Below are 25114 nucleotides of genomic sequence, written 5' to 3'. Positions count from 1 at the left end.
CCTGGACCCTATAGAGGAGGTCAGTATCACTACTGGTAGTATGACGCCATACCTGGACCCTATAGAGGGGGTCAGTGTCACTACTGGTAGCATGAGGCCATACCTGGACCCTATAGAGGGGGTCAGTGTAACTACTGGTAGCATGAGGCCATACCTGGACCCTATAGAGGGGGTCAGTGTCACTACTGGTAGCATGAGGCCATACCTGGACCCTATAGAGGGGGTCAGTGTCACTACTGGTAGTATGAGGCCATACCTGGACCCTATAGAGGAGGTCAGTATCACTACTGGTAGTATGACGCCATACCTGGACCCTATAGAGGGGGTCAGTGTCACTACTGGTAGCATGAGGCCATACCTGGACCCTATAGAGGGGGTCAGTTTCACTACTGGTAGCATGAGGCCATACCTGGACCCTATAGAGGGGGTCAGTGTCACTACTGGTAGCATGAGGCCATACCTGGACTCTAAAGAGGGGGTCAGTGTCACTACTGGTAGCATGAGACCATACCTGGACCCTATAGAGGGGGTCAGTGTCACTACCAGTAGCATGAGGCCATACCTGGACTCTAAAGAGGTTGTATAGGCAGTCCAATTCCTCCAGAATGGCTCATCAATACGTGCCATTGCCAGAAGGTTTGCTGTGTCTCCCAGCACAGTCTCAAGAGCATGGAGGAGATTCCAGGAGACAGGCAGTTACTCTAGGAGAGCTGTACAGGGCCATAGAAGATCCTTAACCCATCAGCAGGACCGGTATCTGCTCCTTTGTACAAGGAGGAACAGGATGAGCACTGCCAGAGCCCTACAAAATGACCTCCAGCAGGACACTGGTGTGAATGTCTGACCAAACAATCAGAAACAGACTTCATGAGGGTGGCCTAAGGGTCGAATTTCCTCTAATGGGCCCTGTGCTCACTGCCCGGCACCCTGGAGCTCCATTTACATTTGCCATTGAACACCAGAATTGGCAGCTCCACCACTGGCACCCTGTGCTTTTCACAGATGAGAGCAGGTTCACCCTGAGCACATGTGACAGACGTGAAAGGGTCTGGAGAAGCCGTGGAGAACGTTATGCTGCCTGTAACATCGTTCAGCATGACCGGTTTGGTGGTGGGTCAGTGATGGTCTGGGGAGGCAAATCCATGGAGGGACACACAGACCTCTACAGGCTAGACAATGGCACTCTGACTGTCATTAGGTAACAGGATGAAATCCTTGGACCCATTGTCAGACCCTTCGCTGGTGCAGTGGGTCCTGGGATCCTCCTGGTGCACGACAATGCCCGGCCTCATGTGGTGAGAGTATGCAGCCAGTTCCTGGAGTATGAAGGAATTGATACCATTGAATGGCCCCTCACCCGAACTTGATCCAATAGAACACCTCTGGGACATTATGTTTCGGTCCATCCAATGCCACCAGGTTGCACCTCAGTCTGTTCAGGAGCTCAGTGATGTCCTGGTCCAGATCTGGGAGGAAATACCCCAGGACACCATCCGTCATCTCATTAGGAGCATTCCCCGATGTTGTCAGGCATGCATACAAGCACATGGGGGCCATACACACTACTGAGGACCATGCTGAGGTCCTGCAATGAAATTTCAGCAAAATGTACTAGCCTGCTACATAATTTTTTTCACTTTGATTTTCGGGGTGTCTTTGAATTCAGCCCTCTGTAGGGTGAGAATTTTCATTTCCATCAAACGATGCTACATCCTTTCCTTCCTAACACATTACCCAGTCCATACCAGTATAGATCCTAACACATTACCCAGTCCATTCCAGTATAGATATCCAGCATGAGATTTTCTTTTCATTTTTTGAGTAGTGTATATTAAAGGGTAAGTTCACCTTTGCATACCTTTCTCAAAGAGGTCCCCAAGCACCAGAGTGTCCCAATACAATAAAATGCTGTGCTCTGTTCCCCAAACAAACTCCAACCTCTTCAGCTGCTGACACCATTCTCCTCCACAATCTCTCCAGCAGATGGCAGGCACAGGAATCAATGAATGAACCCTCTAGGGCTCTCTCTCCACCCACACTAGTGCAGTCTGCTCTCCTTTAAAAAATACCGAGCTATGAGAATGAGCAGACCACACATGCATGGGTGGGGATGGAGGCCATATTTGCTCATTTGTTGATATCTGGGGCCATACATCTGGCTCTGGGTGTGTCCTGCCATCTAAAGGATGGATTATGGAGTACAGTGGTGGCAGCAACTTAAGATGTAGGGGTACATATGTTGTACTGGAGGGTTGGGGGTAGAGATGTTTTTTGGAGTGTGTGTGGTGTGTGTGTGTGTGTGTGTGTGTGTGGGGGGGGGGGTTAGAGATGTTGTACTGGAGGAGGCAAAATAGAGATGGTTCGATGGTTAGAGTTGGTTAAAGGGTTAAAGTTCGGCCCGAACATCACCTGTTTTCCCAATCGGTGAGCACTCGAATTTGGGGGCGCATGGCAAGATGTTCACCCGCCGGGTGCAGGGTGCTGGGTGCCGGGTGCACCACAATGCACTGCTCCCTTCACAGTGCATTCTAGGGCTCTAAGTAGATGAAGCTGAGCAGCCGTCTGCTGGTCAGGTGCAAGGCTTTGGCCAATCAGAACACAGAGCACACTCAGTGCCATTATTGGACAAAGCCATGATGACTTTGCCCAATCATGGCTCAGTTCTCATAGTCCCACCTCACAATATAAAAGGTTTCGTCACACAAGAACCTTTTGCAGTGTGTTGTTAGAGTGGAGATAGATAGAACAAGGCTCTGTTTGCTATTAGTAAGTAGAGTTGAGCGGACACCTGGATGTCCGTGTTCGGCGGGTTCGGCCGAACTTGAATAAAAAGTCTGGGTCCGTGTCCCGGACTTTTGCCGAACTTTTCCCAGACACCGAACCCCATTGAAGTCAATGGGGACCCGAACTTTCAGGCACTAAAATGGCTCTAAAACACCAATGGAAAGGGCTAGAGTGCTGCAAATGGCAGCAAAACGTAGTTAAGACCATGGCGAGTGCTCTGCAAACAAATGTGGATAGGGAAATAACTTAAAACAACAAAAAAAAAACAGAAAAATAAAACAATGTTCTTCATCTCTGAAGGACGAGGCCCATATGGAGTAGGAGGGAGGTTGAGGTGGTGGTGGATGTGGCGGTGTCATAGGCGTGTGCACAGGGTGTGCCGGGTGTACCTGGGCACACCCTAATCACCTAGGGCACATAGCATTATCGCTCTGTTTGCCAGTGAGGAGATGGGAAAGATCTCCCTCGGACCTGCTCTGCTCTATTTCTCTTTGCCAGCAGGGAGAGTAATGTATCGGGGCCATGTACATGTAGGCAAACACATGCATGTGTATTTAAACTTTGGGGTGCACACCCTAATGCAATAGGCTGCGCGCACCTATGGGCGGTGTAGGTGGAAGCGGCGGTGGAGGAGGACCAGGGCTGGATTAAGAGCATCATGGGCTTGGTGCTGAGGATTTTGAAGGGCCTTAAGGGCCGTGCCTTGGCATGCACCCAGAGGAGGAAGGGTGCAGCCATGCATGCCTAATTCAACATGGGATGCTGTCTCTGAAGCCCATAAACACATCTATGCATCGGCAACTGTCCCTCCTTGTCCGGCCTTCGTGCTGTGTGGGGAGGTTCTGAGGGAGCTGCCTGGGAAAGCGAGCATAGAAGCCAGACTTCTGTGTTTACAAGTGACAGAAGAGAGGTAACAGTGAATATGGCCAACCCGGGGCCTATATAAAGGTAGGGGCCTGGAGCTGCAGCTCTAATAGCCCCTACGTTAATCTGGCCCAGAGGAGGACGAGGTAGCCAACACTAATTCTTTTCAGAAATTTTAAATGAGGGTACACCCCAAAAGAGTGAGAAAGAGCAAAAATAGAACAATGGCTGGGTAAGGTCGGTATCCATCGCTATTCTACACAAGGTACGGAAAAGTCCTGTGGCATCCATGCCTGGTTCATTTTAATGAACGTGAGCTTGTCCACATTGTCTCTGGACATGCGGCTGCGCTTGTCTGTGATAACGCCCCCAGCCGTGCTAAATACCCGTTCAGATAATACACTGGCTGCAGGGCACGCCAGCACCTCCAAGGCGTAAAGGGCAAGCTCAGGCCATGTGCCCAATTTGGAGACCCAGAAGTTGAAGGGGGCAGACCCGTCATTCACTACATGTAGGCGTGTGCACACATACTGCTCCACCATGTTGGTGAAATGCTGCCTCCTGCTAAGACGTTCCATATGAGCTGCTGGTGCTGCTGCTTGTTGTGGCGTGCTGACAAAGCTTTTCCACATTTCGGCCATGCTAACCCTGCCTTCTGAGGTGCTGGCGGTGCCCTGGTAGCATTGGCGACCTCTTCCTCCTCCTCCTCCTCTGCCTTGTGCTTCCACTGTGGCCCCGCTGTCAGGGGGGAATGCCAGCAGCATCGCGTCTACCAGCACGCGCTTGTACTCGCGCATCTTGCGATTGCGCTCCAGTGAGTGAATTAAGGACGGTACGTTGTCCTTGTAACGGGGATCCAGCAGCGTGGCCACCCAGTAATCAGCACAAGTTAGAATGTGGGCAACTCGGCGGTCGTTGTGGAGACACTGCAGCATGTAATCGCTCATGTGTACCAGGCTGCCCAGAGGCAACGAAAGGCTGTCCTCTGTGGGAGGTGTATCGTCCGTGTCCTTTGTATCCCCCCAGCCACGCACCAGTGATGGCCATGAGCTGGCCTGGGTGCCACCCTGCTGTGAATATGGTTCCATCTCCTCCTCCAGCTCCTCCTCCTCATCCTCCTCATCCTCCAGAGCTGTGCCCCTGCTGGACAATTGTGTCCCTGGCGTTTGTGTGTGCAGGAACCCACCCTCGGAGCCCCTTGTGAATGACTGCCCTGAAAGCCTTGGAAATGTTACCTCTTCATCCTCCTCCTCCTCATCCTGTGCCACATCCTCTTCCATCATCGCCCGAATTGTTTTTTCAAGGAGGCATAGAAGTGGGATAGTTAAGCTGAGAATGGCGTCATCAGCACTGGCCATGTTGGTGGAGTACTCAAAACAGCGCAACAAGGCACACAGGTCTCGCATGGAGGCCCAGTTATTGGTAGTGAAGTGGTGCTGTTCCGCAGAGCGACTCACGCGTGCGTGCTGCAGTTGAAACTCCACTATGGCCTGCTGCTGCTCACACAGTCTTTCCAGCATGTGCAAGGTGGAGTTCCACCTTGTGGGCACGTCACATATGAGGCGGTGAGCGGGAAGGCCGAAGTTACGCTGCAGCGCTGACAGGCGAGCAGCAGCAGGGTGAGAACGCCGAAAGTGCGCACAGACGGCCCGCACTTTCTGCAGCAGCTCTGACATATCGGGGTAGTTTTTAAGGAACCTCTGCACCACCAAATTCAGCACATGCGCCAGGCAAGGGATGTGCGTCAAACCGGCTAGGCCCAGAGCTGCTATGAGATTTCGCCCGTTATCGCACACCACCAGGCCGGGCTTGAGGCTCGCTGGCCGCAACCACTCATTTGTCTGCTGTTCCATGCTCCTCCACAACTCCTGCGCGGTGTGTGGTTTTTCCCCCAAACAGGCAAGTTTTAAAACTGCCTGCTGTTGTTTACCCCTGGCCATGCTGAAGTTGGTGGTGAAGGTGTTACGCTGTCCGGATGAGGAGGCGGTAGAGGATGAGGAAGCGGAGTAGGAGGGGTTAGGAACAGGAGGCAAACTGAAGCGCCCTGCAATCCTCGGTGGTGGAAGGACATGCGCCAAATTGCTATCTGCCTCAGGCCCATCCGCCACTGCATTTACCCAGTGTGCCGTTAGGGAGATATAACGCTCCTGACCGTGCTTACTGGTCCACGTATCGGTAGTTAGGTGGACCTTGGCACAGATGGCGTTGCGCAGTGCACGCCTGATTTTTTCCCCCACTTGGTTGTGCAGGGAAGGGATGGCTTGCCTGGAAAAGTAGTGGCGGCTGGGCACGACGTACTGTGGGACAGCCACCAACATAAGGTTTTTAAAACTGTGCGTCTCCACCAGACGGAATGACAGCATTTCAAAGGCCAAGAATTTTGAAATGCTGGCATTCAGGGCCAGGGATCGCGGGTGGGTAGGGGGGTACTTCCTCTTCCTCTCAAGTGTTTGGGAGATGGAAAGCTGAACGCTTCCACGGGACATTGTGGAGATGTTTGGTGACCCAGGTGGTGGTGTTGCTGACAGATCCTCTGTTTGCGGGGTGGCAGGTGCCGGTATCACTACAGATGTGGCTGGAGCGGCCGAGACTGCAGCAGAAGAGGAAGCAGGATGAGCCAGAGACGTTTCTTGGTTTTGAAGGTGTGTACTCCACTGCAGCTCGTGCTTTGCACTTAGATGCCTGATCATGCAGGTTGTGCTCAGGTTGAGAAGGTTTATGCCTCGCTTCAGGCTCTGATTGCACAGGGTGCAAACCACTCGTGTCCTGTCATCAGCACATTTTCTAAAGAACTTCCACGCTAGAGAACTCCTTTGAGCTGACTTTGGTGCGCTCGTTCCCTTGCTGCGTTGGGCAGTAGCAGGCGTAGTGTCTAGGGCACGGCCGCTCCGCTTCTGCACCCTGCTCCCTCTTCTGCTGTGCTGTTGGCTCTGTGCGACCACCGCCTCTTCTTCCAAACTACTCAGGTCACCTGCATGACCTTCATTCCATGTGGGGTCGAGGACCTCATCGTCCTCCACATCATCTTCCACCCAGTCTTCACCCCTGCCCTCCTTGTCGGTCTCCACAATTCTGAGTGCCGCAGCAGTTGGCACCTGCATTTCGTCATCATCGGAGACGTGCTGCGATGGTCCTTGCATGTACTCATCTTGAAAAATAAGTGGTTGGGCATTGCTGCACTCAATCTCTTCCACTTCTGGGGCAGGGCTAGGTGGATGGCCCTGGGAAACCCTGCTGACAGAGTCATCAAAAAGAAGAAGAGACTGCTGTATGGCTTGGGGCTCAGACTGCTTGCCTGATTTGCAAGGGGGTGAGGTGAAAGACGGTTGGACATCGGCTGCAGGTGCCAACTCTGACCTTTCTGCAGTAGACTGGGTGGGAGACAATGTGAAGGAACTGGAGGCACTGTCAGCAGCAAACCAATCTACTATCGCCTCTACGTGTTCTGGCATCATCACTTCTAGAGGCGTATGATGCCCTACCAAATACTGATGCAGGTTCTGTCGCCTACTAACACTTGAGGAAGGTGTTTCACTTGTGCGTGTAGCTGGCACAGATCGACCACGTCCTCTCCTTGCAACAGGAGCTCTACCAGCAGCACCACGACCCAGGCCACGGCCCCTATTTGACGGTCTCCTCATATTTCTGTAATTTAAGATCTTGCCCTAGAAAGGTGTTTATTGAATAGCGGAACAAAACAACAACAGTATCGCACGGGTGTATCTCACAGTCAAATATGCAAACTATGCCGCAATTTAATGTTTTTTACCCCAAAAGAGTGTGTATTGAATAGCGGAATAGGATAAAAAACGGTGTATCTCACACGTACAAACACAGACTAGGCCCCGATTAAAATTTTTTGTATTTTTTTGGGAGGATGAGGAAGAGGAGTAGGAGGAGTTGGGAACAGGAGGCAAACTGAAGCGCCCTGCAATCCTTGGCGGTGGAAGGAGATGCTCCAAACCAATTTAAAAGGTGTATCTCACACGTACCGATACAGACTATGCTGTAATTTAATTTTTTACACTCCAAAAGGGTGTATATTGAATAGCGGAATAGGAAAAATTTTATAATACGGTGTATCTCACACGTACAAACACAGACTAGGCCCCGATTACAATTTTTTGTACCCTAAAGGCAGGATGAGGAAGAGGAGTAGGAGGAGTTGGGAACAGGAGGCAAACTGAAACGCCCTGCAATCCTTGGCGGTGGAAGGAGATGCCCCAAACCAATTTAAAAAGGTGTATCTCACATGTACCGATACAGACTATCCCGCAATTTAATTTTTTACACTCAAACAGGGTGTATATTGAATAGCGGAATAGGACAAATTTTACAAAACGGTGTATCTCACACGTACAAACACAAACTAGGCCCCAATTACAATTTTTTGTACCCTAAAGGCAGGATGAGGAGTAGGAGGAGTTCCGAACAGGCAGGAGGCAGACTGAAGCACCCTCAAATCCTCGGCAGTATGAGATGCGCCCCAAAAATTGGAAAGGTGTATCTCACACGTACGGACACAGACTATCCCGCAATTTAATTGTTTATACCCAAAGGTTTTGATTAAATAGCGGAATAGAAAATATGATTTTAAAAGGTGTATGTATCTCACACGTACCGACACAGACTATCCCGCAATTTAATTGTTTTTACCCAAAGGTGTAGATTAAATAGCGGAATAGAAAATATTATCAAAAAGTGTATGTATCTCACACGTACAGAACCACACTAGGCCCCAATTACTATTTTTTGTACCCCTAAAAGGCAGGATGAGGAGTAGGAGGAGTTTGGAACAGGCAGCACCCTCAAATCTTCAGAAGTATGAGATGAACCCCAAAAACTTGGAAAGGTGGATCTCACACGTACCAACACAGACTATCCCGCAATTTAATTGTTTATACCCAAAGGTTTTTATTGAATAGCGGAATAGAAAATATGATCAAAAAAGTGTATGTATCTCACACGTACAGAACCACACTAGGCCCCAATTACTATTTTTTGTACCCCTAAAGGCAGGATGAGGAGTAGGAGACAGAAATTGGTTCCAGATGATTAGTGACCTACATTTGCCATCATCCCAAATAATCTGTACTTAAAAATAACACTAAGAAGTGTTGATCTCCTCTGACAAGAAAGGGGGGATTTTTAAGGCAAAAATTCATGAAGAAATAATAAATAAAATGTATATAATTTATTTAGATTAAAAAAGACACATCATGTCATGAATACACACATACAAAGGTTCCATGACCGAACGTGGAACACCACAGCGGGTCATGGATCACAGAAATTATGTAACATACATCCTAACAATGCAATACAGAACTGTGTAAGAAAGCAAGGGATATAGTATCCCTCCCGCACCGGGATAAACCCAAGGCGAGGGAGAGAGTTCATCCAACGCGTTTCGAGTGATTAACTGAACTTTTAGTTCCAATCTTCTTCAGGGATATGTAAACTAGTCCCTTTATTTTCTTACCTAGAAAGAAAATACCAACACACAAAAAAAGGAAAAACAGTGTAAGAGTACATTAAAAGCATGAATGCGTCACCCATCCAACACTCTAATCCATGGTCATAGATGTAATAATTAAAGACAAAAGGGCATATATATATGGAAAAATACCCACCAATACCTCCTCGTAGCAACAAATGTTGTAGTTGCTATAGAGATCCAAGCTTCAACGAAGAAACAATAACCTGTCACTGTTGACCCAAAAAGGGACCGAAGTGGCTCAAGGGATGTCCCGGATATGAGGTTTGGCACCCATAGACTGCCCATCCAGTAGGCCCATGGGGTATATATCGACAAAGAGAGAGTACCCCTTAATGTATGGTGACTAAAAATAATAATGATAAAAAATATATATGTATTACTGGGAGCAGGCCAAAATAACCCAAAATAGGGGGTAATGCCTATAAGATAGTAGCCCAATAACCCAAACTGAGACAGCTGAAAAAGCTACAGCAGAAGGAGAGAGGGGCGGAAACAAACAGGGAGGGGGGAGGGGGGGAACCTGTTAGCAAGTTCAGCTAGCAGGCCATGATGCCCAGCCGAAAATTGCAAAGAAACACCCCCAAATACCAAATACTACTTACAGGCATCCAAGAGTGGAAGTCTCCAATGGATATAGGCTGAACCCGGACAAATCCCAATGGAAATACAAGAAAAGCCAACCAAGGACTAGTATATTGCAGCTCCACAAACCCCTAGCTACCTCCTACAGCATGGAGGAGCATCGGGATAAGGCACCGTGGTGGGTCTTGGCGTCCTCTATTTTAAGGAGAGGCGTGGTAATTGCTCACGCCCTCCTTGAATTCCCACGGGTTTGCGCTACCCGGAAGTAGCTGCGTTCCGCATGTGGACCGAAATTGGCGCGCACGGCGCACCGGAAGTGACGTCATCGTCAACTTCCGGTTTTGGAGAGGAGCGGAAATAGAAGACTAAAGTACCACCGACACAAAATGGAACACCGCAACAGTGGTAGAAACCACGCCAAGCGGTGTACTCAGGCCCCCCACTGGAATCAATCCAAGTGTAGGGGCCCACATGTGCCGGACCGGAGGGGCCGAGGAATGGGGGCCAAACCAACAATGTACAACCTACACCGGGTCATACCATTGTACCGGGAACAAAGATGAGGATATAATATGATGTGAAAAAATCTATGTGAAAAAGCTTGGGTCGCAAAGGGGAGGAGGAAATGGGATGAGAACACAGGATGAAAGAACCCCCCAGGGGGAGTGAGCATCCCCTAAAGTCAAGCTAAAGACATGCCTGTCCTATGTGGTAAACACCCATGATCTATGGTTCCAGAATGCAGATGGTAACCCAACACATATACATGCTACAATGTATCAAAACAGACAAAAATAAATTGCACAGAAATTTTTGAAAACCATAATAACAATCATGTAGACAATGAATTATTGACCACATAAAATATTATCATACCACAAAAAATATTAAATATATATAATATTTTCGCTCTGTTGTTTGGGAAGCATGTCAAATGGTGTAGTGAAAAAAAAAAAAAAAACACAAAAAAACGTGGGGGGAAAAAAGGGGGGGAGAGAGAGGGGAGGAGAGGAGGGGCTGGGAGAAGTTTAATCGGTCTTACCTGAGCTGAACCCTTGCAAAAAGGGTCTGAAGCTCTCTAACTCGTTTAAACCCGGTCGTTTGGTGGCATCCAGAGTCTGGATCCATCGTGCCTCCCTCTGAAGCAACTGTTTGTTCCAATCGCCGCCCCTTGGTGGAATGTGAATGCGGTCCAAGACGGTAAAATTGACTTGAGGCATGCGATATTGGTGATCCCACGCCACATATCTGCCCAAAGGCAGATATAGGTCACCAATACGCATGCCTGCCAGATGTTTGTTGCAGCGAGCCTTGAACTCCTGCTTGGTCTTACCGACATAAAATGAACCGCACTCACACTCCACCAAGTAGATGACCCCCCTGGTCTTGCAGTTCGCAAAATGGCGCAGTTGGTAACTATCACCATTTGGGAGAATAAAGGAAAGTCTCCTCTGCACAAAGAGGCAGAAGGAGCAGGAACCACAGGGGAAAGTACCCCAAGTGCGACAGGGGTCGTGTCTGCGATCCCCCTTGTATTCGCTCTGGACCAGTTTCTGACCAATCGACCCAGCTCTTCTGTATGTCACAGACGGTTTGTGGGAGACAAATTTAGATAACAAAGAGTCATCTGTTAAGATGTCCCAATGCTTGGTGAGAACTTTAAGTATAGTCTCATGTTCTTTCGAATAGCGTGTGATCAGTGTTGAGCGAACACGGACTGTATTATTCGTGTTCGTACCGAAAAATTGGATTTTTGTTACCCGAACACGGACACGAACACTTTACTGTATATTCGGGTAAAAATCCGCGTTCGGTCGTTTTATTTCCGGGTTTTGCATGCTTTGGCGCGCTTTTCATGGCGGGCTTTCAACAGCCAATCAACAAGCGTTTAACTGGTGTGCCTAAGCCATCCCAGCCATGCCTGCAAATGTATCAGTAGCTGTGATTGGCCATCTGAAGCATGTGACCAAGTCTTTATAAGTTCGAGGCAGCGCCGCTGCGGCGTCATTCTCCTGCTTAGATCAGGGAGAGAGCACACATCAACGTGCTGGCTGCTGATTAGGGACAGACAGGCAGGAAAAAACCATTTGTGTCCGCATAGAATTGAGGGACAGGTCGGAGTGTTTAGGCAGGGCGAGTTGTAGGCATTTTAGGGAGAGGCTGCTGCTGATTTTTAGGGAAAGTGTGTTCTACAAACTACAATCGATATTGCTGTGTGGGGTGGGGTCTGCACTTAGTCCGGATCTACGATCCCTTATCAATCCTGTTAGGGATAGAGTCTGCTGAATTTTAGGGTAAGTGTGTTCTACAAACTTCAATCGATATTGCTGAGTGGGGTGGGGTCTGCACTCTGCACTCAGTCCCGATCTACGATCTTATAAATCCTGTTAGGTATAGAGTTTGCTGATTTTTAGGGAAAGTGTGTTCTACAAACCACAATCGATATTGCTGTGTGGTGTGGGATAGGAGATAGGCAGGTGTCAGAGATCCACATCCATTTTGCTGTGTGTGGGTTGCAGTGAACACAATCTTTTTGGGCTGCAGTGAACGAAATCCTTTTGGGGTGCAGTGAACACAATCTTTGTGGGGTGCAGTGAACACAATCTTGGTGCAGTGAACACAATCTTTTTGGGGTGCAGTGAACACAATCTTTGTGGGGTACAGTGAACACAATCTTTGTGGGGTGCAGTGAACACAATCTTTTTGGGGTGCAGTGAACACAATCTTTGTGGGGTGCAGTGAACACAATCTTGGTGCAGTGAACACAATCTTTTTGGGGTGCAGTGAACGAAATCCTTTTGGGGTGCAGTGAACACAATCTTTTTGGTGTGCAGTGAACACAATCTTTTTGGGGTGCAGGGAACACAATCCTTTTGGGGTGCAGTGAACACAATCTTTGTGGGGTGCAGTGAACACAATCTTGGTGCAGTGAACACAATCTTTTTGGGGTGCAGTGAACGAAATCCTTTTGGGGTGCAGTGAACACAATCTTTGTGGGGTGCAGTGAACACAATCTTTTTGGGGTGCAGTGAACAAAATCATTTTGGGGTGCAGTGAACACAATCTTTGTGGGGTGCAGTGAACACAATCTTTTTGGGGTGCAGTGAACAAAATTCTTTTGGGGTGCAGTGAAGACAATCTTTGTGGGGTGCAGTGAACACAATCTTTGTGGGGTGCAGTGAACAAAATCATTTTGGGGTGCAGTGAACACAATCTTTGTGGGGTGCAGTGAACACAATTTTTTTGGGGTGCAGTGAACACAATCTTTGTGGGGTAAAGTGAACACAATCTTTGTGGGGTGCAGTGAACAAAATCTTTGTGGGGTGCAGTGAACAAAATCCTTTTGGGGTGCAGTGAACACAATCTTTGTGGGGTGCAGTGAACAAAATCCTTTTGGGGTGCAGTGAACACAATCTTTGTGGGGTGCAGTGAACACAATTTTGTGGGGTGCAGTGAACAAAATCTTTGTGGGGTGCAGTGAACAAAATCCTTTTGGGGTGCAGTGAAAACAATCTTTGTGGGGTGCAGTGAACAAAATCATTTTGGGGTGCAGTGAACACAATCTTTTTGGGGTGCAGTGAACACAATCTTTGTGGGGTGCAGTGTACACAATCTTTGTGGGGTGCAGTGAACACAATCTTTTTTGGGTGCAGTGAACACAATCTTTTTGGGGTGCAGTGAACACAATCTTTGTGGGGTGCAGTGAACACAATCTTTTTTGGGTGCAGTGAACACAATCTTTGTGGGGTACAGTGAACACAATCTTTGTGGGGTGCAGTGAACACAATCTTTGTGGGGTGCAGTGAACAAAATCCTTTTGGGGTGCAGTGAACACAATCTTTGTGGGGTGCAGTGAACACAATCTTTTTTGGGTGCAGTGAACACAATCTTTGTGAGGTACAGTGAACACAATCTTTTTGGGGTGCAGTGAACACAATCTTTGTGGGGTGCAGTGAACACAATCTTTTTGGGGTGCAGTGAACACAATCTTTTTTGGGTGCAGTGAACACAATCTTTGTGGGGTGCAGTGAACACAATATTTTTGGGGTGCAGTGAACAAAATCCTTTTGGGGTGCAGTGAACTCAATCTTTGTGGGGTGCAGTGAACAAAATCCTTTTGGGGTGCAGTGAACACAATCTTTGTGGGGTACAGTGAACACAATCTTTTTGGGGTGCAGTGAACACAATCTTTTTTGGGTGCAGTGAACACAATCTTTGTGGGGTGCAGTGAACACAATCTTTTTTGGGTGCAGTGAACACAATCTTTGTGGGGTGCAGTGAACACAATCTTTGTGGGGTGCAGTGAACAAAATCCTTTTGGGGTGCAGTGAACACAATCTTTGTGGGGTGCAGTGAACAAAATAATTTTGGGGTGCAGTGAACACAATCTTTGTGGGGTGCAGCGAACAAAATCCTTTTGGGGTGCAGTGAACACAATCTTTGTGGGGTGCAGTGTACACAATCTTTGTGGGGTGCAGTGAACACAATCTTTGTGGGGTGCAGTGAACACAATCTTTGTGGGGTGCAGTGAACAAAATCCTTTTGGGGTGCAGTGAACACAATCTTTGTGGGGTGCAGTGAACACAATCTTTGTGGGGTGCAGTGAACACAATATTTTTTGGGTGCAGTGAACACAATCTTTGTGGGGTGCAGTGAACACAATCTTTTTGGGGTGCAGTGAACACAATCTTTGTGGGGTAAACTGAACACAATCTTTGTGGGGTGCAGTGAACAAAATCTTTGTGGGGTGCAGTGAACAAAATCCTTTTGGGGTGCAGTGAACACAATCTTTGTGGGGTGCAGTGAACAAAATCCTTTTGGGGTGCAGTGAACACAATCTTTGTGGGGTGCAGTGAACACAATGTTTGTGGGGTGCAGTGAACACAATATTTTTTGGGTGCAGTGAACACAATCTTTGTGGGGTACAGTGAACACAATCTTTGTGGGGTGCAGTGAACACAATCTTTTTGGGGTGCAGTGAACACAATCTTTTTTGGGTGCAGTGAACACAATCTTTGTGGGGTGCAGTGAACAAAATCATTTTGGGGTGCAGTGAACACAATCTTTGTGGGGTGCAGTGAACAAAATCATTTTGGGGTGCAGTGAACACAATCTTTGTGGGGTGCAGTGAACACAATATTTTTTGGGTGCAGTGAACACAATCTTTGTGGGGTACAGTGAACACAATATTTGTGGGGTGCAGTGAACACAATCTTTTTGGGGTGCAGTGAACACAATCTTTTTTGGGTGCAGTGAACACAATCTTTGTGGGGTACAGTGAACACAATCTTTGTGGGGTGCAGTGAACACAATCTTTTTGGGGTGCAGTGAACACAATCTTTGTGGGGTGCAGTGAACACAATCTTTTTTGGGTGCAGTGAACACAATCTTTGTGGGGTACAGTGAACACAATCTTTGTGGGGTGCAGTGAACACAATCTTTTTGGGGTGCAGTGAACAAAATCCTTTTGGGGTGCAGTGAACACAATCTTTGTGGGGTGCAGTGAACAAAATCCTTTTGGGGTGCAGTGAACACAATCTTTGTGGGGTGCAGTGAACACAATCTTTTTTGGGTGCAGTGAACACAATCTTTGTGGGGTACAGTGAACACAATCTTTGTGGGGTGCAGTGAACACAATCCTTTTGGGGTGCAGTGAACACAATCTTTGTGGGGTGCAGTGAACACAATCTTTGTGGGGTGCAGTGAACACAATCTTTGTGGGGTGCAGTGAACAAAATCCTTTTGGGGTGCAGTGAACACAATCTTTGTGGGGTGCAGTGAACAAAATAATTTTGGGGTGCAGTGAACACAATCTTTGTGGGGTGCAGCGAACAAAATCCTTTTGGGGTGCAGTGAACACAATCTTTGTGGGGTGCAGTGTACACAATCTTTGTGGGGTGCAGTGAACACAATCTTTTTGGGGTGCAGTGAACACAATCTTTGTGGGGTGCAGTGAACAAAATCCTTTTGGGGTGCAGTGAACACAATCTTTGTGGGGTGCAGTGAACAAAATCCTTTTGGGGTGCAGTGAACACAATCTTTGTGGGGTACAGTGAACACAATCTTTGTGGGGTGCAGTGAACACAATCTTTTTGGGGTGCAGTGAACACAATCTTTGTGGGGTGCAGTGAACACAATATTTTGGGGTGCAGTGTACACAATCTTTGTGGGGTGCAGTGAACACAATCTTTGTGGGGTGCAGTGAACAAAATCCTTTTGGGGTGCAGTGAACACAATCTTTGTGGGGTGCAGTGAACACAATCTTTGTGGGGTGCAGTGAACACAATCTTTTTGGGGTGCAGTGAACACAATCTTTGTGGGGTAAAGTGAACACAATCTTTGTGGGGTGCAGTGAACAAAATCTTTGTGGGGTGCAGTGAACAAAATCCTTTTGGGGTGCAGTGAACACAATCTTTGTGGGGTGCCGTGAACAAAATCCTTTTGGGGTGCAGTGAACACAATCTTTTTGGGGTGCAGTGAACAAAATCCTTTTGGGGTGCAGTGAACACAATCTTTGTGGGGTGCAGTGTACACAATCTTTGTGGGGTGCAGTGAACACAATCTTTTTGGGGTGCAGTGAACACAATCTTTTTTGGGTGCAGTGAACACAATCTTTGTGGGGTGCAGTGAACACAATATTTTTTGGGTGCAGTGAACACAATCTTTGTGGGGTGCAGTGAACACAATCTTTTTGGGGTGCAGTGAACACAATCTTTGTGGGGTGCAGTGAACACAATCTTTGTGGGGTGCAGTGAACACAATCTTTTTTGGGTGCAGTGAACACAATCTTTGTGAGGTACAGTGAACACAATCTTTGTGGGGTGCAGTGAACACAATCTTTTTGGGGTGCAGTGAACACAATCTTTTTTGGGTGCAGTGAACACAATCTTTGTGGGGTGCAGTGAACACAATCTTTTTGGGGTGCAGTGAACAAAATCCTTTTGGGGTGCAGTGAACACAATCTTTGTGGGGTGCAGTGAACAAAATCCTTTTGGGGTGCAGTGAACACAATCTTTGTGGGGTACAGTGAACACAATCTTTTTGGGGTGCAGTGAACACAATCTTTTTTGGGTGCAGTGAACACAATCTTTGTGGGGTGCAGTGAACACAATCTTTGTGGGGTGCAGTGAACAAAATCCTTTTGGGGTGCAGTGAACACAATCTTTGTGGGGTGCAGTGAACAAAATAATTTTGGGGTGCAGTGAACACAATCTTTGTGGGGTGCAGCGAACAAAATCCTTTTGGGGTGCAGTGAACACAATCTTTGTGGGGTGCAGTGTACACAATCTTTGTGGGGTGCAGTGAACACAATCTTTTTGGGGTGCAGTGAACACAATCTTTGTGGGGTGCAGTGAACAAAATCCTTTTGGGGTGCAGTGAACACAATCTTTGTGGGGTGCAGTGAACAAAATCCTTTTGGGGTGCAGTGAACACAATCTTTGTGGGGTACAGTGAACACAATCTTTGTGGGGTGCAGTGAACACAATCTTTTTGGGGTGCAGTGAACACAATCTTTGTGGGGTGCAGTGAACACAATATTTTGGGGTGCAGTGTACACAATCTTTGTGGGGTGCAGTGAACACAATCTTTGTGGGGTGCAGTGAACAAAATCCTTTTGGGGTGCAGTGAACACAATCTTTGTGGGGTGCAGTGAACACAATCTTTGTGGGGTGCAGTGAACACAATCTTTTTGGGGTGCAGTGAACACAATCTTTGTGGGGTAAAGTGAACACAATCTTTGTGGGGTGCAGTGAACAAAATCTTTGTGGGGTGCAGTGAACACAATATTTTGGGGTGCAGTGTACACAATCTTTGTGGGGTGCAGTGAACACAATCTTTGTGGGGTGCAGTGAACAAAATCCTTTTGGGGTGCAGTGAACACAATCTTTGTGGGGTGCAGTGAACACAATCTTTGTGGGGTGCAGTGAACACAATCTTTTTGGGGTGCAGTGAACACAATCTTTGTGGGGTAAAGTGAACACAATCTTTGTGGGGTGCAGTGAACAAAATCTTTGTGGGGTGCAGTGAACAAAATCCTTTTGGGGTGCAGTGAACACAATCTTTGTGGGGTGCCGTGAACAAAATCCTTTTGGGGTGCAGTGAACACAATCTTTTTGGGGTGCAGTGAACAAAATCCTTTTGGGGTGCAGTGAACACAATCTTTGTGGGGTGCAGTGTACACAATCTTTGTGGGGTGCAGTGAACACAATCTTTTTGGGGTGCAGTGAACACAATCTTTTTTGGGTGCAGTGAACACAATCTTTGTGGGGTGCAGTGAACACAATATTTTTTGGGTGCAGTGAACACAATCTTTGTGGGGTGCAGTGAACACAATCTTTTTGGGGTGCAGTGAACACAATCTTTGTGGGGTGCAGTGAACACAATCTTTTTTGGGTGCAGTGAACACAATCTTTGTGAGGTACAGTGAACACAATCTTTTTGGGGTGCAGTGAACACAATCTTTGTGGGGTGCAGTGAACACAATCTTTTTGGGGTGCAGTGAACACAATCTTTTTTGGGTGCAGTGAACACAATCTTTGTGGGGTGCAGTGAACACAATCTTTTTGGGGTGCAGTGAACAAAATCCTTTTGGGGTGCAGTGAACACAATCTTTGTGGGGTGCAGTGAACAAAATCCTTTTGGGGTGCAGTGAACACAATCTTTGTGGGGTACAGTGAACACAATCTTTTTGGGGTGCAGTGAACACAATCTTTTTTGGGTGCAGTGAACACAATCTTTGTGGGGTGCAGTGAACACAATCTTTGTGGGGTGCAGTGAACAAAATCCTTTTGGGGTGCAGTGAACACAATCTTTGTGGGGTGCAGTGAACAAAATAATTTTGGGGTGCAGTGAACACAATCTTTGTGGGGTGCAGCGAACAAAATCCTTTTGGGGTGCAGTGAACACAATCTTTGTGGGGTGCAGTGTACACAATCTTTGTGGGGTGCAGTGAACACAATCTTTTTGGGGTGCAGTGAACACAATCTTTGTGGGGTGCAGTGAACAAAATCCTTTTGGGGTGCAGTGAACACAATCTTTGTGGGGTGCAGTGAACAAAATCCTTTTGGGGTGCAGTGAACACAATCTTTGTGGGGTACAGTGAACACAATCTTTGTGGGGTGCAGTGAACACAATCTTTTTGGGGTGCAGTGAACACAATCTTTGTGGGGTGCAGTGAACACAATATTTTGGGGTGCAGTGTACACAATCTTTGTGGGGTGCAGTGAACACAATCTTTGTGGGGTGCAGTGAACAAAATCCTTTTGGGGTGCAGTGAACACAATCTTTGTGGGGTGCAGTGAACACAATCTTTGTGGGGTGCAGTGAACACAATCTTTTTGGGGTGCAGTGAACACAATCTTTGTGGGGTAAAGTGAACACAATCTTTGTGGGGTGCAGTGAACAAAATCTTTGTGGGGTGCCGTGAACAAAATCCTTTTGGGGTGCAGTGAACACAATCTTTTTGGGGTGCAGTGAACAAAATCCTTTTGGGGTGCAGTGAACACAATCTTTGTGGGGTGCAGTGTACACAATCTTTGTGGGGTGCAGTGAACACAATCTTTTTGGGGTGCAGTGAACACAATCTTTTTTGGGTGCAGTGAACACAATCTTTGTGGGGTGCAGTGAACACAATATTTTTTGGGTGCAGTGAACACAATCTTTGTGGGGTGCAGTGAACACAATCTTTTTGGGGTGCAGTGAACACAATCTTTGTGGGGTAAAGTGAACACAATCTTTGTGGGGTGGAGTGAACAAAATCTTTGTGGGGTGCAGTGAACAAAATCCTTTTGGGGTGCAGTGAACACAATCTTTGTGGGGTGCAGTGAACAAAATCCTTTTGGGGTGCAGTGAACACAATCTTTGTGGGGTGCAGTGAACACAATGTTTGTGGGGTGCAGTGAACACAATATTTTTTGGGTGCAGTGAACACAATCTTTGTGGGGTACAGTGAACACAATCTTTGTGGGGTGCAGTGAACACAATCTTTTTGGGGTGCAGTGAACACAATCTTTTTTGGGTGCAGTGAACACAATCTTTGTGGGGTGCAGTGAACAAAATCCTTTTGGGGTGCAGTGAACACAATCTTTGTGGGGTGCAGTGAACACAATGTTTGTGGGGTGCAGTGAACACAATATTTTTTGGGTGCAGTGAACACAATCTTTGTGGGGTACAGTGAACACAATCTTTGTGGGGTGCAGTGAACACAATCTTTTTGGGGTGCAGTGAACACAATCTTTTTTGGGTGCAGTGAACACAATCTTTGTGGGGTGCAGTGAACAAAATCATTTTGGGGTGCAGTGAACACAATCTTTGTGGGGTGCAGTGAACAAAATCATTTTGGGGTGCAGTGAACACAATCTTTGTGGGGTGCAGTGAACACAATCTTTGTGGGGTGCAGTGAACACAATATTTTTTGGGTGCAGTGAACACAATCTTTGTGGGGTGCAGTGAACACAATCTTTTTGGGGTGCAGTGAACACAATCTTTTTTGGGTGCAGTGAACACAATCTTTGTGGGGTGCAGTGAACAAAATCCTTTTGGGGTGCAGTGAACAAAATCCTTTGTGGGGTGCAGTGTACACAATCTTTGTGGGGTACAGTGAACACAATCTTTGTGGGGTGCAGTGAACACAATCCTTTTGGGGTGCAGTGAACACAATCTTTGTGGGGTGCAGTGAACACAATCTTTGTGGGGTGCAGTGAACAAAATCCTTTTGGGGTGCAGTGAACACAATCTTTGTGGGGTGCAGTAAACACAATCTTTTTTGGGGAGCAGTGAACACAATCTTTGTGGGATACAGTGAACACAATCTTTGTGGGGTGCAGTGAACAAAATCCTTTTGGGGTGCAGTGAACACAATCTTTGTGGGGTGCAGTGAACAAAATCCTTTTGGGGTGCAGTGAACACAATCTTTGTGGGGTGCAGTGAACAAAATCCTTTTGGGGTGCAGTGAACACAATCTTTTTGGGGTGCAGTGAACACAATCTTTTTGGGGTGCAGTGAACAAAATCATTTTGGGGTGCAGTGAACACAATCTTTGTGGGGTGCAGTGAACAAAATCCTTTTGGGGTGCAGTGAACACAATCTTTGTGGGGTACAGTGAACACAATCTCATACTTCTGAAGATTTGAGGGTGCTGCCTGTTCCATACTCCTACTCCTCATCCATCCTTTTAGGGGTACAAACAATAGTAATTGGGGCCTAGTGTGGTTTTGTACGTGTGAGATACATACACTTTTTTTGATCATATTTCCTATTCCGCTATTCAATAAAAACCTTTGGGGATCAATTAAATTGCGGGATAGTCTGTGTCGGTACGTGTGAGATACACCTTTCCAATTTTTGGGGCGCATCTCATACTGCCGAGGTTTTGAGGGTGCTTCAGTCTGCCTCCTGCCTGCTCCTCCTACTCCTCTTCCTCATCCTGCCTTTAGGGTACAAAAAATTGTAATCGGCGGGGCCTAGTCTGTGTTTGTACGTGTGAGATACACCGTATTATAAAATTTTTCCTATTTCGCTATTCAATATACACCCTTTTGGAGTGTAAAAAATTAAATTACGGCATAGTCTGTATTGGTACGTGTGAGATACACCTTTTAAATTAGTTTGGCGCATCTCCTTCCCCAGCCAAGGATTGCAGGGCACTTCAGTTTGCCTCCTGTTCCCAACTCCTCCTACTCCTCTTCCTCATCCTCCCTTTAGGGTAGAAAAAAATTTAATCGGGCCTAGTCTGTGTTTGTACGTGTGAGATACACCGTTTTTTATCCTATTCCGATATTCAATACACACCCTTTTGGTGTAAAAAACATTAAATTTGCGTCATACTTTGCATATTTGACTGTGAGATACACCCGTGCGATACTGTTGTTGTTTTGTTCCGCTATTCAATAAACACCTTTCTAGGGCAAGATCTTAAATTACAGAAATATGAGGAGACCGTCAAATAGGGGCCGTGGCCTGGGTCGTGGTGCTGCTGGTAGAGCTCCTGTTGCAAGGAGAGGACGTGGTCGATCTGTGCCAGCTACACGCACAAGTGAAACACCTTCCTCAAGTGTGAGTAGGCGACAGAACCTGCATCAGTATTTGGTAGGGCATCATACGCCTCTAGAAGTGATGAAGCCAGAACACAGAGAGGCGATAGTAGATTGGTTTGCTGCTGACAGTGCCTCCAGTTCCTTCACATTGTCTCCCACCCAGTCTACTGCAGAAAGGTCAGAGTTGGCACCTGCAGCCGATGTCCAACCGTCTTTCACCTAACCCCCTTGCAAATTAGGCAAGCAGTCTGAGCCCCAAGCCATACAGCAGTCTCTTCTTCTTTTTTTGAGGACTCAGCAGGTTTCCCAGGGCCATCCACCTAGCCCTGCCCCAGAAGTTGAAGAGATTGAGTGCAGCGATGCCCAACCACTTATTTCTCAAGATGAGTACATGCAAGGACCATCGCAGCACGTCTCCGATGATGACGAAACGCAGGTGCCAACTGCTGCGGCGTTCAGCATTGTGGAGACCGACAAGGAGGGCAGGGGTGAAGACTGGGTGGAAGATGATGTGGAGGACGATGAGGTCCTCGACCCCACATGGAATGAACGTCATGCAGGTGACCTGAGTAGTTTGGAGGAAGAGGCGGTGGTCGCACAGAGCCACCAGCACAGCAGAAGAGGGAGCAGGGTGCAGAAGCGGAGCGGCCGCGCCCTAGACACTACGCCTGCTACTGCTCAACGCAGCAAGGGCACGAGCGCACCAAAGTCAGCTCAAAGGAGTTCTCTAGCGTGGAAGTTCTTTAGAAAATGTGCTGATGACAGGACACAAGTGGTTTGCACCCTGTGCAATCAGAGCCTGAAGCGAGGCATAAACCTTCTCAACCTGAGCACAACCTGCATGATCAGGCATCTAAGTGCAAAGCACGAGCTGCAGTGGAGTACACACCTTCAAAACCAAGAAACGTCTCTGGCTCATCCTGCTTCCTCTTCTGCTGCAGTCTCGGCCAATCCAGCCACATCTGTAGTGATACCGGCACCTTCCACCCCGCAAACAGACGATCTGTCAGCAACACCACCACCTGGGTCACCAACAACCATCTCCACAATGTCCCGTGGAAGCGTTCAGCTTTCCATCTCCCAAACACTTGAGAGGAAGAGGAAGTACCCCCCTACCCACCCGCGATCCCTGGCCCTGAATGCCAGCATTTCAAAATTATTGGCCTTTGAAATGCTGTCATTCCGTCTGGTGGAGACGCACAGTTTTAAAAACCTTATGTCGGTGGCTGTCCCATAGTACGTCGTGCCCAGCCGCCGCTACTTTTCCAGGCAAGCCATCCCTTCCCTGCACAACCAAGTAGGGGAAAAAATCAGGTGTGCACTGCGCAACGCCATCTGTGCCAAGGTCCACCTAACTACCGATACGTGGACCAGTAAGCACGGTCAGGGGCGTTATATCTCCCTAACGGCACACTGGGTAAATGCAGTGACGGATGGGCGTGAGGCGGATAGCAATTTGGCGCATGTCCTTCCACCACCGAGGATTGCAGGGCGCTTCAGTTTGCCTCCTGTTCCTAACTCCTCCTACTCCGCTTCCTCATCCTCTACCGCCTCCTCATCCGGACAGCGTAACACCTTCACCACCAACTTCAGCACGGCCAGGGGTAAACGACAGCAGGCAGTTTTACAACTTGCCTGTTTGGGGGACAAACCACACACCGCGCAGGAGTTGTGGAGGAGCATGGAACAGCAGACAAATGAGTGGTTGCTGCCAGCGAGCCTCAAGCCCGGCCTGGTGGTGTGCGATAATGGGCAAAATCTCATAGCAGCTCTGGGCCTAGCCGGTTTGACGCACATCCCTTGCCTGGCGCATGTGCTGAATTTGGTGGTGCAGAGGTTCCTTAAAAACTACCCCGATATGTCAGAGCTGCTGCAGAAAGTGCGGGCCGTCTGTGCGCACTTTCGGCGTTCTCACCCTGCTGCTGCTCGCCTGTCAGCGCTGCAGCGTAACTTCGGCCTTCCCGCTCACCGCCTCATATGTTACGTGCCCACAAGGTGGAACTCCACCTTGCACATGCTGCAAAGACTGTGCGAGCAGCAGCAGGCCATAGTGGAGCTTCAGCTGCAGCACGCACGCGTGAGTCGCTCTGCGGAACAGCACCACTTCACCACCAATAACTGGGCCTCCATGCGAGACCTGTGTTGCGCTGTTTTGAGTACTCCAACAACATGGCCAGTGGCGATGACGCCGTTCTCAGCTTAACTATCCCACTTCTATGCCTCCTTGAAAAAACAATTTGGGCGATGATGGAAGAGGATGTGGCACAGGATGAGGAGGAGGATGAAGAGGTAACATTTCCAAGGCTTTCAGGGCAGTCTTTCGCAAGGGGCTCCGAGGGTGGGTTCCTGCACACACAAACGCCAGGGACACAATTGTCCAGCAGGGGCACAGTTCTGGAGGATGAGGAGGATGAGGAGCTGGAGGAGGAGATGGAACCATGTTCACAGCAGGGTGGCATTCAGGCCAGCTCATGGCCATCACTGGTGCGTGGCTGGGGGGATACAGAGGACACGGACGATACACCTCCCACAGAGGACAGCCTTTCGTTGCCTCTGGGCAGCCTGGCACACATGAGCGATTACATGCTGAAGTGTCTCCACAACGACCGCCGAGTTGCCCACATTATAACTTGTGCTGATTACTGGGTGGCCACGCTGCTGGATCCCCGTTACAAGGACAACGTACCGTCCTTAATTCACTCACTGGAGCGCGATCGCAAGATGCGCGAGTACAAGCGCACGCTGGTAGACGTGATGCTGCTGGCATTCTCATCTGACAGCGGGGCCACAGTGGAAGCACAAGGCAGAGGAGGAGGAGGTCGCCAACGCAACCAGGGCACCGCCAGCACCTCAGAAGGCAGGGTTAGCATGGCCGAAATGTGGAAAAGCTTTGTCAGCACGCCACAACAAACAGCAGCACCAGCAGCTCAGATGGAACGTCTTAGCAGGAGGCAGCATTTTACCAACATGGTGGAGCAGTATGTGTGCACACGCCTAGACGTACTGAATGACGGGTCTGCCCCCTTCAACTTCTGGGTCTCCAAATTGGGCACATGGCCTGAGCTTGCCCTTTACGCCTTAGAGGTGCTGGCGTGCCCTGCAGCCAGTGTATTATCTGAACGGGTATTTAGCACGGCTGGGGGCGTTATCACAGACAAGCGCAGCCGCCTGTCCAGAGACAATGTGGACAAGCTCACGTTCATTAAAATGAACCAGGCATGGATCCCACGGGACTTTTCCGTACCTTGTGCAGAATAGCAATGGATACCGACCTTACCCACCCATTGTTACATTTTTGCTCTTTCTCACTCTTTTGGGGTGTACCCTCATTTAAAATTTGTGAAAAGAA

Source organism: Pelophylax lessonae (genome assembly GCF_965119305.1).
Source record: "Pelophylax lessonae genome assembly, chromosome: 6".
NCBI lineage: Eukaryota > Metazoa > Chordata > Amphibia > Anura > Ranidae > Pelophylax > Pelophylax lessonae.
Note: the sequence above shows the minus strand (reverse complement) of the source record.